We start from the raw sequence: 14,944 nt of genomic DNA on the forward strand, positions 1-14,944 counted from the left end.
ATATGAATCATTAACTAAATTTTTTCATATTTCTCAGCCTATGAGAACCAACACTGAAATTGTTGGACTCACAAAATGGCTGAGATGGACAGATGTGACGCCCCACCATTATCATCTGGTGTCACTAGTCTCCTTGCAACCCTAACCTGCCATTGAATCTTTTGGCCATTATTCACCCAGTGCCCTTCTCCAGCAACCTGATACCTAGTAGTGCCTCAAACCATTACTGTCAATGTTACCACTACTCTGCACATTGTTTCAAGGATATGTACCACAATGCAGCCTATAAGGAAAGTGTCCAATGCAATTTTGACCTAAGTGTACTGGGTTCCTGCTAAACAGGTTCCCAGTACCAGATCTTTCCCCGTAACTGTACAATTGTTCCACCAATTGGCAATACCTTCAGAACCCATGTAAGACCCTCAAATGGTACCTAGGGCATGGATGCTAAAGAGGGCCCCTAAGGGTGCAGCACGTATTGGGTCACCCTAAAAGACACCATCCTCACACTCCTGCAAACTGCCATTGCAGGCTGCATGACATGGTGCAGACAAAAGTGAAGACAAGATGGCACATCTCCAGTGTGCCATGCCTGCAGACACTGCATGCAATATATTGAAGTCACGTCTAAAGAAGGCCTTACATTCACATCCCCTGTGTGCCATGCCTGCAGACATTGCATGCAATATATGCAAGTCACCCCTAAAGAGGACCTTACATTCCTATGGCAGAATGCATTACATCATATGCTAGGACATATCTGCAAGAGCAGATATGCCCCTGTGATGTCCTAGTTGATTCTTGGATATTGCCAGCGAACAGGGAAGCAGTCTTGAGTATATATACACTGGTGATTAAGAGTTGAAATTGCGGCAGCGGCAAAGGGGTTAAAGTCGAAGTGGCAATGTCTCTTTTCTTTAGTGGAAGTGGAGATGGTACAGGTATGTCCATTTTCCTTTTGTTGGAAGGACTCATTCTGAGATTACTGGTTTCTGGGTCTATTTCTAGAGCCTTTTGTGTAGGATCAGGCTGCAAAAGCTCTTCCTGTGAACAGTGGTGTTTCTGCGCCGATTTTTTGGGGTCCGAATGCTTGTGCGGCACAGTCTTTGGAGTTGTTTTAGGCTCCTTTGGCTTGGTTTGGGAAGGTTTCGTGGGTTCCGAAGGTTTGGCTGAAGTCTTCGGAACCAATGGTTTGGATGGCTCCGATGATTTTTTGGGATCAGAGGTGAAGGGTGTTTTTGGAACGGGTTGTTTTTTCGTTTTTGATTTTTTTTTTGGAACCGAAGGTTCAGTAGTGGCTTTCGGAACCAGTGGCTTCCTTGGTTCCGAGGATTTTTTCCAGATCCGAAGGTTGAATCTTTCGGTTTTGTTGCAGAATGTGCCGGTGTCGGACCAGGTTTCGGCGCGGACGAATATAATAGTTTGTTTTTCAGTTTCACTTTTATTGTGTCCTTGGCCGGTGCAGAGGATGGAGTTTTGGCACGGAGGGTAGGCTCACTCGATCCAGAGTGGGCTGAAGGCTTGACTGTGTACTTCTTTGCCGAGCCCGAAGGCAGGGCGTGTGAACTTTTGTCATCGTGTGCACCTGGGCCCGAATGGGAAGATGTTACCAAAGCCTTTGGGTGGGTGGGTGGAGGGGGTCGACGTGAGTACTTACGACCCTTTGCCCTGAGGTGATTTCTTAGACTTCAGGTTCTTCAGCCTCGGAGACTTCTTCCATCCGCTCCTGCTCTGGTACATAAACGCCCTCCTGGAATATGTTGTCCGGTATCGATGTTGATGATCGAGCCATGCATCTTCGAGCTAGACTATCTCGGATTGGTTTTCTTGGAGCGGAAAGAGGTAAAAGCCGGACAGTCTTTGGCCTCGTGTTCAGTTGAAAGGCAGAGGTTATACACACCAAGCAGATCGGCGTGTGGAAATTTGGATCCACACTGAGGACATTTTTTGAATAGAGTTCTTTCCATGAGCCACGAAGGCCTGATGGCACGGGTAGGCCCAAAGGCCTGCTTCGACGACCTGAACAGGAGTAGAAGTCTGTAGAGATGCGCATCAAAAGGGAAACGCGATTGAGACAATACCGGAGAATTGGGTAAGGGTCACGCGTCAAAAGTTAACTCTGTAACGATACCAAACTGAAACGCATGGAACAAATCCGAGCCTGATGGCTGAAATAAAAAAAACAATCTGAAAATGGAGTTGATGCCCAAGCACATTATTGTCCAAAGGAGGAGTCACTCAACTCGTGACTTCCAAAGACTTTTCCAAGACAATAACAAACTGCAAACATTCGGGCCCAACACCAGATGGCGATCTATGCATAGTGTGTGATCTGCAGAACGGTGCAGTCGGCAATTACTTTACGGGAATCATTTAAAACGATGTTCAGGGACAGAGTACAAAATATAATTGCACATAAAAAGCCACGACAGAGGCCCTAGAACTTAAGTTGCTCAGCCTTGAAGGAGGTGGAACCTTTGCATTGAATAGTCACATCCTTCGCTAAACTGAACTAACCAAGAGGGAGTACTAAACACTAGTCACTCATGAGGTACAGGCTCAGCAGTTATCAGTCCAACACCGGCTGTATGATACGGGGGATCGGGCAGGGAAACTATTCACATGGCTGGGCAGGAAGGAATTGGAGTAGCAATGGGCTTCTGGATGATACTACACTGAGCTGTATGCAACAAGCGAGGTGCAAATGCTCCATTACTTAGAAACAATTAAGCGTCCCTCACTTTCCCAATAAGAAAAGGATAGGTTAGAGGAAGATCTTACTCTTGACGAGGTGGCAGAGGCCATTGTCCGTCAAAAGTTGGGAAAGCCCCGGGCCCGAAGGACTCCCAGGAGAATTGTTTAAATTAAATTCTAGTTTGCTGGGGGCGTGGCCTCGGAGGCGACCAAGATGGCCGCCTTTGCTTGAAGCTCCGCTGTCCGGGCGGCCTACACACGACATCCTAAAGGCCTGAGGCGTCGTTGACACCGCTCCCCTCATCCATCCTGCAGCGGCAGCAATTTGCTGCCGATTGATTCCAGACTTGGACTCGGGGGTGCCCGGGTGGAGACGTTACGGCGGAGGAGTGGGCCGCCACCCCACCGGCAGCCGCTCTCCCTGCGCCTGGATCGCGGGTAAGTCCTGTGCTGGGGCGCTGCGCCTACGGGCCGGGTCCCGCTTGGGTGCCAGGTGCCTGTGCTCGCCTTCCCCGGACATCTGCCTGGGGGCTAGCTGACGCGGGTTCTGGGCCGGGCGCAGCTTTGCGGCCTAGTGCGCGGGCCGGGACCGGTGGCTGGAGTAGCGGCTGCCCCGGACGGGGATCGGGGGCGGGTCTAGCACTGGCGCCTACAGTTGGGCCCCTGGGCTGGGGTGGGCGACCTCCGGTGGTGGGCTGCCACGAGACTAGGCGGCCCCGCCTCCCTCCTCCGGTGGTGTCCTCCAGTTCCCGACAGTAGCACGAAGCGGTGTGGATCCTGAACTTCTGGCGGTTCCCCGCCACTTGCCGCCATATTATCTGGTGTTTCCACGGCGGGAACGGTATTCGCACCGGCAACCAGCTACTAATCGTCGACCTTGCAGACAACACCTCTACTGGAGAGCAGTGCCCGGACACATGGCCATTTGCTGCACGCTGCCTGACTGACCCCTTGTTGTTGCCGGCCTAGTTCGCTACCACGACCTGCACGACACGGCCCTTCCGGCCCAGTCTACCCGACCCTCATCCCATGGTGGCTCCCGCAGCCGTCAGTCTTTACTACCGGCTACCACATTGCCGTTCTCCTTTGGCCTACTGAGCCAGACCTCGACTCCTGCCTACCACCCCCGCACTTGGCCGCTACAGACAACGGGCTGACCCTCGGCGACCATGGGTAAAAGAGATCCTAACCAGCGTAAACTCAGCTTCGATAAAACCCCCCTGCTGAACGGTGATGCCACCATGGGCGCCTCGTCGGAAGCGGTGCCACCCACCCAATTGGACGCCGTCACTACAATGGACGCCAGCATGATGTCCGAAATGAGGGCTGGGTTTAAAGCGCTGGACAATAGATTGGACACGCTGGAACAAAAGCTTGCCGACATGGGCTCCAAAGTGCAGGTCCATGATCGCAGCTTAGACGTGGCTGAAGCCCGCGTTTCAGATCTGGAAGACTGGCACTAAAACGCTGAAACGTCTTGGAGAGTTGAGAAGATTTTGAAGGAGGTGGCCATTAAAAATGAGGATTTAGAGGCGCGCGGGAGACGCAACATACGCATTTTGGGTGTTGCGGAGTCAACCCTAACAGGCCGGATGAACGCATTTGTGGAAAAGCTTCTTATTGACTTGTTCGGAAGGGACCTGTTTACCCAAGGGTTTGTGGTGGAAAGAGCACACCGTTCCTTAGGTCCGCGACCACAACCGGGCCTACCACCACGCCCAATCATCGCTCGGATCATGAACTTCAGGGACCGTGATGCAGTCCTGCGGGCCGCTAGAGAAAAGGGCGAACTCCGATGGCAGGGCGACTCCCTATCATTCTACCCTGACTTTACCGCCATGGTTCAGGAGGCGAGAAGGAAATATACCGGGGTAAAGGCCACACAGGGTAAAGTCCCCAACAACCTTAAAAAAGCCCTACTCATTCCCCTGATAAAAAAGGTCGGAGCCAACCCGTTAGACCCACTTAACTACAGGCCCATATCACTGCTGCCCTATTGTGCCAAACTTTTGGAGGCTCAGGTCTGTGACAACATTTCCAAATTTATTGAAGACACGGAATACCTCTCGCCTAACCAAGCTGGTTTCCGTCCATGTCATTCGACTGAAGCAGTTATTCTTGCGGTACAAAATACCCTGAGGCGAAATGCGGATAACGGGATCCACCAGGCCCTGGTGCTACTGGACCTCTCGGCTGCGTTCGACACGGTTGACTACACCATCTTGGTCAACCGTGTCGGACAAGCGGGTCTCAGGGGCCCGGCGCTGAGCTGGATCCGCTCATTTATCACCGGCCGCACTCAATCTGTAAGATTGGGCTCTTTCACAGCCCCCACCATATCTACCACCTGTGGAGTACCTCAGGGCTCATCATTGTCACCTTTACTCTTTAATCTATATCTACGCCCCTTACTGTACTCTCTCAGAAAAGCGAAGGTAACCATCTTCAACTATGCAGATGATTTGCAGCTCATCTTCCCCTTGAACACCAAGGACTCAGTGGAAGAATTTCAAAACACCATGTCTCACATCCAGAGTTGGATGAGCTGCAATCATCTGAAACTTAACCCAGGCAAAACCGAACTGGTCTTGCCTGGGAGAGTGCATTAAGTTGGAACTCATGCTTCTGGCCATCAAGCATGGGGGCTGCACCCTCTAAGTCACCTTCTGTTACAAGTCTGGGAGTATTCTTCAGTGAAGACCTATCCTTGAAAAAACAAGTAGGAGCAGTGGTGTCATCTAGCTTCTTTCAACTGAAGAAAATTAAGCAAATTGCCTGCTTCTTTTCTTCGGCTGCCCTTACCCAGATTGTTATTGCCTTGGTACTGTCGCGACTTGATTTTTCTAACAGCCTCTACCTCTGGCTTCAAATTGGAGAGTTAAAACGCCTCCAGCTGGTTCAAAACCAGGCTGCCAGACTTATTCTGAACATCTCTAAAAGGCAGTCTATTAGGTCAGGGTTGAAACAGTTACATTGGTTGCCTGTTGAGCAGCGAGTTGCTTTCAAAACAGGGTGCATTCTTTTCAAGTCCCTACAAGACTCTGGCCCTAAATTCATCAGAGACCTGTTCACTAGATACGATCCTTCCTGCAATCTCCGGTCCGCTCACAAATTCCTCTTGAACGTCCCCTCTTATAAGAGGAAGCGTCTAGGCGGTTGCTGCTTTGATCACCTTGCAGCCACCTTCTGGAACTCTCTCCTTCTTCAATTAAAACTGAGTGGTAACATTCTGAATTTTAGACACTCCCTCAAAACATTGCTATTTTCCCAGGCCTACTGCTAGTTGCCTCATTTCTGCCTTTACCTATGCGCGGAGTTCCTTCCTATAGCGCCATGAAGCCCTAGGGCGCACGAGCGCTTAATAATGCAAATGCTACTTACCAGTATGCATCTGTTCTTGGCATGTAGGGCTGCTGACATTCATATCTGTGCACAGATCGCCGCCTAGTGTTGGGTCCGGATGATTGCACATTGTTGTCCTGGAAGAGTCTTCGAAGTATCACGAGATAGGTGGCTCCTCCCCTGGACTACAGTGCGCATGGGCATCGATTCCATCCCCAGATTGTTTTTAGCCATTGTGGCCGAGATGGAGTGAACTTTGTGAATGATGACCATGCTATGAAATGATATGTAAACACTGCAGCTGCTACAGGCGCCGGGAAGGAGGGTGGGCGATATGAATGTCAGCAGCCCTACATGCCAAGAACAGATGCATACTGGTAAGTAGCATTTGCAGTTCGAGGCATGTGGGCTGCTGAATTCATATCTGTGCATAGAATACATAGCAGTCCCTCCATTAGCGGCGGCCGCCCGTGCCAGCTGCAGCAGTTTGGAAAAGTGTCTTGAGAACAGCCTGCCCTACAGCTGCCTGCTGTTTGGAATGCACGTCTACACAGTAATGTTTAGTAAATGTATGTGTGGAAGACCATGTGGCTGCTCTACATATGTCCTCTAAGGGAATGTTTCCAAGGAAGGCCATAGAGGCCCCCCAACTTTCTGGTGGAGTGGGCTCTTGGTGGAATTGTAAGAGTGCGTTTAGCTTTCACATAACAGATCTGAATACATTTCACGATCCACCTAGCAATACCTGCCTTGGAAATAGCGTTACCTTTGTGGAGTGACGCAAAGGCAACGAAAAGCTGCTTAGTTTTTCTAAAATCCTTGGTCCTATCAATGTACTACATTAGGGCCCTTTTAACGTCAAGGGTGTGGAGCATCCGCTCCGCCAGTGACTCAGGATTTTGAAAAAACACTGGCAGCTCAATAGTTTGGTTCATGTGGAACTGAGACACAACCTTGGGTAGAAATTTAGGGTTAGTGCGGAGCACTACCCTGTTAGCATGAACCTGGAAGAATGGCTCTTGGATTGTGAGGGCCTGCAGCTCACTAACCCTCCGTAGCGATGTAATTGCTACTAAGAAAGCCACTTTCCAAGTCAAGAACTGAAGTTCGCAAGAATGTAGTGGCTCAAAGGGAGGACCCATCAGTCTTGTAAGAACCACATTGAGGTTCCATTCTGGAGCTGGTGGGGTCCGTGGTGGAATGACCCTTTTGAGTCCTTCCAGAAAAGCTTTGATAGCAGGCACTTTGAAAAGTGAAAGGTGCTGTCTATTCTGGAGGTATGCGGCCATCGCAGACAGGTGAATGCGGATGGAAGTATATGCCAAATTACACTGGTACAGGTGGAACAGGTAACAGATGTTCTGAATGGAAGCATCTAGTGGATTAATTTTGTGGTCTGCGCAATAAATGACAAACCGCTTCCATTTGGCCGCATAACATGCTCTAGTAGTGGGCTTTCTTGCCTCCCGAATGATGTCCATGCAATTGGGAGGAAGGTTAAGGTAGCCAAACTCTAGGACCTCAGGAGCCAGATCGCCAGGTTGAGCTGTCGCGGATCCGGGTGCTGAATGTCGCCATGGCTCTGCGTCAGAAGGCTGGGTGTGAGATGAAGCCTTTGATGCGGTACCACGGACAGTTCCAGAAACGTGGTGTACCATGGTTGGCGAGCCCACGTCGGAGCAACCAGGATGAGAGTCATCGAGTGTTGCCTGAGCTTGCGCGCCACCAGCGGTATCAGGGGTGCTGGGGGAAAAGCGTACGCAAATTTGCCTGACCAGTTCATCCAAATCGCATTGCCCTGCGATTGCGGGTGTGGAAACCTGGCGGCGAAGCTTTGGCATTTTGCGTTCTCCCTTGTGGCGAAGAGGTCGATCTCTGGATATCCCCATGTTTGAAAGTACGGCTGGAGTACTGATGGATGTATCTCCCACTCGTGCATTTGGTGGCTGTGCCTGCTGAGCAGGTCCGCCATCTGATTGTCTTTGCCTGGGAGGTGTTCTGCCATGAGGAAGATGTTCCTCTGAATGGCCCACTTCCACATGCTCCGAGCCAGATGAGACAGCTGTGGAGAGTGTGTTCCTCCCTGTTACTGAATGTAGTACATGGCCGTCATGTTGTCCGTCCGGATCAACACGACCTTGTTGCACAGATGTACTTTGAACGCCTTTAAGGCCATGAAGATCGCCATCAGTTCTAGCACATTGATGTGCATCTTCCTCTGCTGTAGTGTCCATATTCCCTGCACTGTGTAATGGAGTACATGCGCTCCCCAACCGTGGAGAGAAGCGTCCGTCGTCAGGATAATCTGTGGCACAGGCTCCTGGAACGGTCGGCCCTTGCAAAGGTTTTGTGGATTCCACCAATGCAGAGAGTTGTATGCCCGACCGCTCACCAACACTAGGTCTTTCAAATGCCCGTGAGCCTGAGTCCACTGACGTGCTAAGCACTCCTGAAGCGGACGCATATGTAGTCTCGCGTGCGGGACAGTGGAGATGCAGGAGGCCATCATGCCTATCAACTGCATGAACACTCTTGCTGGAAGCGAGTGCTGAGGTCTGAATCTTTGGATCAGCGACTGAATGCTGGCGACTCTCACTGAATTCGGCTGCGCAGTGGCCGCCAGAGTGTTTATGGTCGCACCCAGATACTGCCGTATGTGGGCGGGCTGGAGATGGGATTTTGGGTAATTCAGTGAGAACCCCAGATTGTGCAGAAGGTGAATGGTGTGGGACACGTGGTCGGCGCACTGCTGGTCCGACTTTGCTTGAATGAGCCAGTCGTCCAGATAGGGGTAGACGTGGATGTTCTGACGTCTTAGATGCGCCGCCACCGTCGCTAGGCACTTCGTGAAGACCCTGGGCGCTGTGGTGACCCCAAAAGGCAGAACCTTGAACTGGTAGTGCTGGTTTTGAATGGTGAACCTTAGGTATTTTCTGTGTGAAGGATGCAGAGGAATGTGAAAGTATGCATCCTTGAGATCCAGAGTTGCCAGGAAATCCCCTTGCCGAAGCAGTGGGAGAACCTGCTGCAGTGTGAGCATATGGAAATGTTCTGACAGAATGTACAAGTTGAGAGGTCTGAGGTCTAGGATGGGCCTGAGGGATCCGTCCTTCTTTGGAATTAGAAAGTACAGGGAGTAAACCCCTGTACCCCTTTCTTGCAGTGGAACAAGCTCTATTGCCCCTTTTTGCAGCATGACGTTGACTTCCTGCTGCAACAAGTACAAGTGCTCGCCGGACATAGGACAGCTTTTTGGAGGTATGTTGGGTGGAGTGGATGTGAGCTCCAGACAATAACCGTATTGGATAAGAGATCTGACCCACCTGTCCGTGGTGATGGACTTTCACACGGGCAGGAACTGCTGGAGTCACCCCCCCGACCGGTGTTGCGTGGTCGGGGGGCAGTGACAAGGCGTCACTGTTTGCTGGCGGTGGAGGACCTGGAGCTGTTATTTCCACGTCCTCTGCCTTTGACGTTGTTGCCACGGTATTCACCCCGACCCTTGTTGGTATATGAAGATTGGGTGTTACTTTTATAGAATTGCGTGGATTGTGACGCTTGACCCCTTGAGGTGCCTCTGTTATTGGAGCGGCGAAAGGAACCACCCCGAAACTGCTGGGACTGCAGGGCACCCATAGATTTAGCAGTGTCAGTGTCTTTTTTCGAGGGTGGCATCCACTTCTGGCCCAAACAGATGGTCTGGATTGACAGTTTGGTTTAGGATGGTAGTTTGAATGTCCGGTTTAAAGCCTGATATTCTGAGCCATGCATGTCGGCGCAGCAGAACGCTAGTGTTTATTGCTCGTGAGGCGGTATCCGCCACATCTAGAGCGCACTTAATTGAGGCATTGGTGATAAGTTTCCCCTCCTGAATTAACATTTCAGCTGCCTCCTTATACTGATCTGGTAAGTGCTGTAGAAGGGTTTCTAGAGTGTCATAGTGTGCCCTGTCATAGCGTGCAAGTAGCGCCTGCGTGTTGGATATGCGCCACATATTGGCTGCCTGCGCAGCAATACGTTTCCCCGAAGCCTCAAACACTTGATTCCTTGTCTGGGGGAGGAGCATCACCCGTAGTCTGTGAGTTGGCTCGTTTGTGTGCGTTGGAGACAACCAAAGAGTCTAGTGGCAACTGTCCTTTGATATACGTTGGATCAGTGGGCGCTGCCTTGTACTTCTTGTCAATACGAGGATTAATGACTCTTGCCCGGGTGGGCTCCTTGAAAACCTCTGGCGCATGTTTTAACACTCCTTTGAGCATTGGCAATGTCTTAACAGTCTTTTCAGCCACTGAAAAGGTATCAAAAAGAAAATCGACGTCCACTGGGTCTGCATGGAGGTCGACGTCATGATTGGCTGCAGCTCTTTCAATTAGAGCGTTGAAGGCCGCAGAGTCTTCTGTTGGGGAAGTCTTTGCAGCAAAAAGGCTGCGGCTCCTGTCCCGAATGAGGGTCCCCAGGGTCGCCCCCGGCATACCATGGCTCAGTGACATCCTCCGGGTCTGAGTAAACTGGATAGGCATACTCATCCTCACCGTCTCCATCACCCTCCCCAACATTAGAATGAGTGGGTGAGAGTTCCTGACTTTGTGGAGATGCAGGCTCCATAGGGGCAGACGCACCCACAGAGTCCAACTTCTTTTTAAGTGGGATGTGGAAATGCTCCAACGCCGGCTCCGGGGTGATCTTCCGTTTAAGGAGAGAGAGCTTGCCTGTGTTGGCGTCGATGACCACCTCTAGACGCTCCTCCTCCGCCAGTGGTTGGTGGCGCGGGTTTGGAACCACCAACGATGCTTTCGGCGTCGAAGTCAACTTTAAGGGCACTCCGGCCCCATGTTTCGCAGCGAAAGCCTTTGGCGCCGTCTTCGGCGGCAACGTGAAGAGAATCGGCGTCTGCGCCTTCGCCGGTTTCTGTAGAGGCTTGGGCGGCACAGTGTTCTTTGGCTCGACCGCCGCAGCCCCCTCCCGAATACGCTGAAGGGACTCCGTGACCTTCTTGGTGAACGAGGCGGAGGGACGGACCGGCTCGAGAGAGTCTTCCGAAGCCAGGTTCGGGTCGGCAACCAAGGCCGCAGTCTTCGGAGCCGACGCAGCTCCCCCCTTTGCCTTGTCAAGTGGAAGCGGTGCAGCCAGAGACTTGGGGGTCGTCCTGCCGCTTCTTTGGGGCCTTCTTATGGTCATCGACCTTCTTGGTGTCGACGCGACTCTTCAGAGCGTCGACCAACTTCGGCGCCGACGCAGGCGCGTCGGGCGTCTTCGCCTTCGACACCGTGGTCTTCGGATCGGCCATTTTGGGGTGGCTCTTGAGCTCGACGGCCATCTTGGATTTCTTCGGCGCCGAGGCCTCCGAAGTCTTCGATCCAACCAGTGCGACTTGCGCTTTCGGTTTCGATACGGGTGTCGTCGACACCGATGGTTTCACTTTCGGTTTCTGCACCGGGAGTGGTGCCGCACCGATGTCCGTGGCCTGGCCGGAAGGCGGAGCCGTGGGACAGGTATCGAGGTCTTGGGTAAGGCCCGAAGGCGATCCCTCGACCTGGGCCTCATAATGGCTGATGGCCCCGGAGTTAGTCTGAGGAAGCTCCTCCTCCGAACTATCCTCTACGGTGGCAATGGCCCCGTCGTCGTCCCCTACCTCCTCGACGACTTCCTCGAAGTCCTCGTCTTCCGCGTCGTAGTGTTCCTCGACCTCCGACGCCGGGTTAGAGTCCGAGACATTCTGGATGGTGTCGTCGTCAACATCCTCCTCGAAGATGTTCGCCGGAGGGGGTGCCGAACTCTGGGCCTGCAGTCTTAAGGCCCGGCGTAGCTTGAGAGTCTTCTTCGACCGGAATTTGGAGCAGGTCATACACTTGGCCTCGTCGTGGTCCGGTGACAAGCACTTATTGCACACTGGGTGCACGTCGATGTGCGGGTACTTTGAGGCACACACTGGGCACCTCTTAAATGGACTTCGTTCCATGATGAAGTAGTCTGGAGCGTCGTGTAGGCCCGTCCGCGCCGAAAGCACGCGGAAAGGCAGCAATGGTTCGGAGTCGATGAACAAACAAACCCAAACGATAGACAATACCGACGCGAGTCCTAAAGACCTTTTGGTCTCAAGTAAAGAAAGTTAAACAACTATCGATTCCGACAGAGGGAACCGAAACACATCCGAACCCAATGGCGGAAAAAAACAATCTGGGGATGGAGTCGATGCCCATGCGCACTGTAGTCCAGGGGAGGAGCCACCTATCTCGTGATACTTCGAAGACTCTTCCAGGACAACAATGTGCAATCATCCGGACCCAACACTAGGCGGCGATCTATGCACAGATATGAATTCAGCAGCCCACATGCCTCGAACTTAAATATTAACATTAACATTAACACTGCGTAATCTTGGCCTGAAGTACGGCATGCTTTACCCCGCACGTCTACGGGTGGAAGTGGCAGGCAGGGCCCGCATTTTTGACTCCCCAACGGATGTGCAGGAGTTTTGTCGAACTTACAAGGCTACTGGTTCTCAGACCTCGTCCAATTCCAGAGCTCCGTCGCCGGGAGACACTCAACAAAGCGTGGACCTGTTCACGGACGCTGGGCAGGGTTGACATTTATTCTCCTGATTTTGCTTTCACACTGTCATTGGTCCCGGTGCGTGTTGCTGGCTGCGATTCCCTAGATTGCCTACTCCATCACAGTGTTTGATTGCCCGGATGTCGTGGCGTCGCTGCCCCCCCCTGGCGATAGCCGTGTTCATTGAGGGCTTTCTTGGTTCTTTTGCTTTTTTGGACCTTTTGAGGTTTCAACTACATTTGTACTTTCGTTATTCATGATGCTATGTCTTTTCTCCTTGTTGGTTGGGATGGTCCTCTCTGGGTTTCATGAGAGGTTGGGTGGGAATGGGTTTTTGTTGGGTTTTGTTTTGATTTAAGGTGTCCCAATGTCTATGCAGTCACTGTTGCGATCATTACCGGTTCATGCTACAGGTCATTCCACCCTACTTCTCTCCTATGGCCACGTTAGGATTGCAGATGGGCCCCTCTGAGCTATCACTCATGACTTGGAATGTTAGGGGTCTGAACAATGACAGAAAATGCAAGCAGGTGCTCAATTATATCACTAGGCATAAAATCGATATTATCTTCTTGCAGGAGACCCATCTGACCGCTGATTCCGCCACTAGAGTGGCCAGGAACTGGGGCACACATCCCTTCTTCGCCAACTACAACAGGTACTCCCGGGGGGTAGCGATCTGTATCCACAAACGTCTCCCATTTCAACCGCATCACACCATCCTTGACAAAGAAGGCAGATACGTTATAGTTGCAGGAACCCTGATGGGTCATAGGGTCACTCTCGTTGAGATTTATGGCCCGAACACCGACGTCCCCGCTTTCTTCAATGACATACTTGTACACTTGTTACACTTGGACCCTGGCCTACTACTGATGGGTGGGGACTTCAACCTTCTCCTTGATGCACAGAAGGACAGCACAGCAACTACCCCGGACGCACAACCTCATTCACGCCCAGTCCTTCGTGACATCTGCACACGATTTTCCCTGGTGGACATTGAAGCACTACTACACACCGCTACCCCACTACTCTGGATTCCACGCCACCTGGACCAAGATCGATTACTGGCTGTTATCCCCGGAGGTGGTTGGGTGGGTGACGGACCTCACTACTCTCCCACGCACACTGTCAGATCACTCCCCCGTAGTGCTTAGGTTGGGGGTCCCCCGGAAGGGGGGCTACGGGAGGAGATGGCGCTTCCCTGGGAGGGCTTTACAAGACCCGGTTTTTGCAGAGGAACTCCGGGAGGCCATAGTCGAGTACTTTGATTTAAACTCTGGCTCAGTGAATACCCAGGCTGTTCTGTGGGAGGGATTAAAGGCCACCATCAGGGGAGCTTGCATTACTAAACACACTGGAATGCTTCGTGAAGTCAGATCGGCCCTCACGGATAGAGCATGATATCGCGGCGCTAGATGCGGCGCAACTGCTGCGTTACACTGAAGACCGGGAGCACAAGCGCCTACAATTAATGGTGAACTTTCGAGAAGGAGGAGCGCGAGCTCCGCTTCCTGTCCAGATCGTATACGGCCAGACAATACGGGGAAGGGGATAGACCCGGCAAACTTCTAGCACACCTACTTAGTCCCCCGCTCCTCCTCCTGAGCTTAGGGGACCGACGGGGGTCATGGTTCACACCACACCTGAGATCTGTGACGCATTCCTGTCCTACTACACCAGCCTCTACACCTCCACCCTGGCTGACGATGCCGCTGAGGGAGGGGATTATCTGAATGAGATTGCCATGGTGTTTTTGGAGAGGTGGATGATTGATTTCCTGGCAGACCCCATAACAGGGGAGAGCGTTGAAGAGGCCATACTCTATGAAAAGCTCATCGGCCCCTGGGCTGGATGGGTTTTCAGCTGACTTCTACAAGGCCTACAAAGACCTCCTAGTTCCCCAATTGGTAGAGATGTATGCTGAGGCGCTCGAAACTGGTTGCCTACCCCCAACTCTGAGGGAAGCAGTCATTGTGTTGTTACCTAAGCCGGGCCTAAGATCCCACGCTTTGTGAATCCGACCGGCCCCTGTCCCTTTTGAATCTTGATTTTAAAAACCTTGCGAAAGTGCTTGCCACGCGCCTCTCGCTCCTGATGGAGGCCATTATCTCACCTACCCAGTCGGGCTTTATCCCTCACCGCTCCACTTCCCTCAACCTCCGCACCCTGTTTTCCGTCCTACACCAGGTAGACCCCGACACGCCGGCTGCGGCGATTTTGTTGGATGCCGAGAAGGCGTTTGACTCCTTAGAGTGGCCTTTTCTGATGTCTGTAATGCGCCGCATGGGCAACCCGGAATGCCTGGTCAACACTGTCGAATTGTTGTATACCCTACCAGTCGCCCGCCTCCGCC

General features: G+C 52.1%; 1 protein-coding gene across 5 annotated transcripts in view; it reads right to left on the reverse strand.

Annotated features, from left to right (window-relative positions):
- The window catches only part of CDC25A (cell division cycle 25A), a 249,214-nt gene that overhangs the window by 121,874 nt on the left and 112,396 nt on the right, over positions 1-14,944 (reverse strand). The gene's annotated exons all lie outside the window — the stretch shown is intronic.

This window comes from Lissotriton vulgaris, chromosome 10, assembly GCF_964263255.1.
Source record: "Lissotriton vulgaris chromosome 10, aLisVul1.2, whole genome shotgun sequence".
In the NCBI taxonomy this organism is placed as follows: domain Eukaryota; kingdom Metazoa; phylum Chordata; class Amphibia; order Caudata; family Salamandridae; genus Lissotriton; species Lissotriton vulgaris.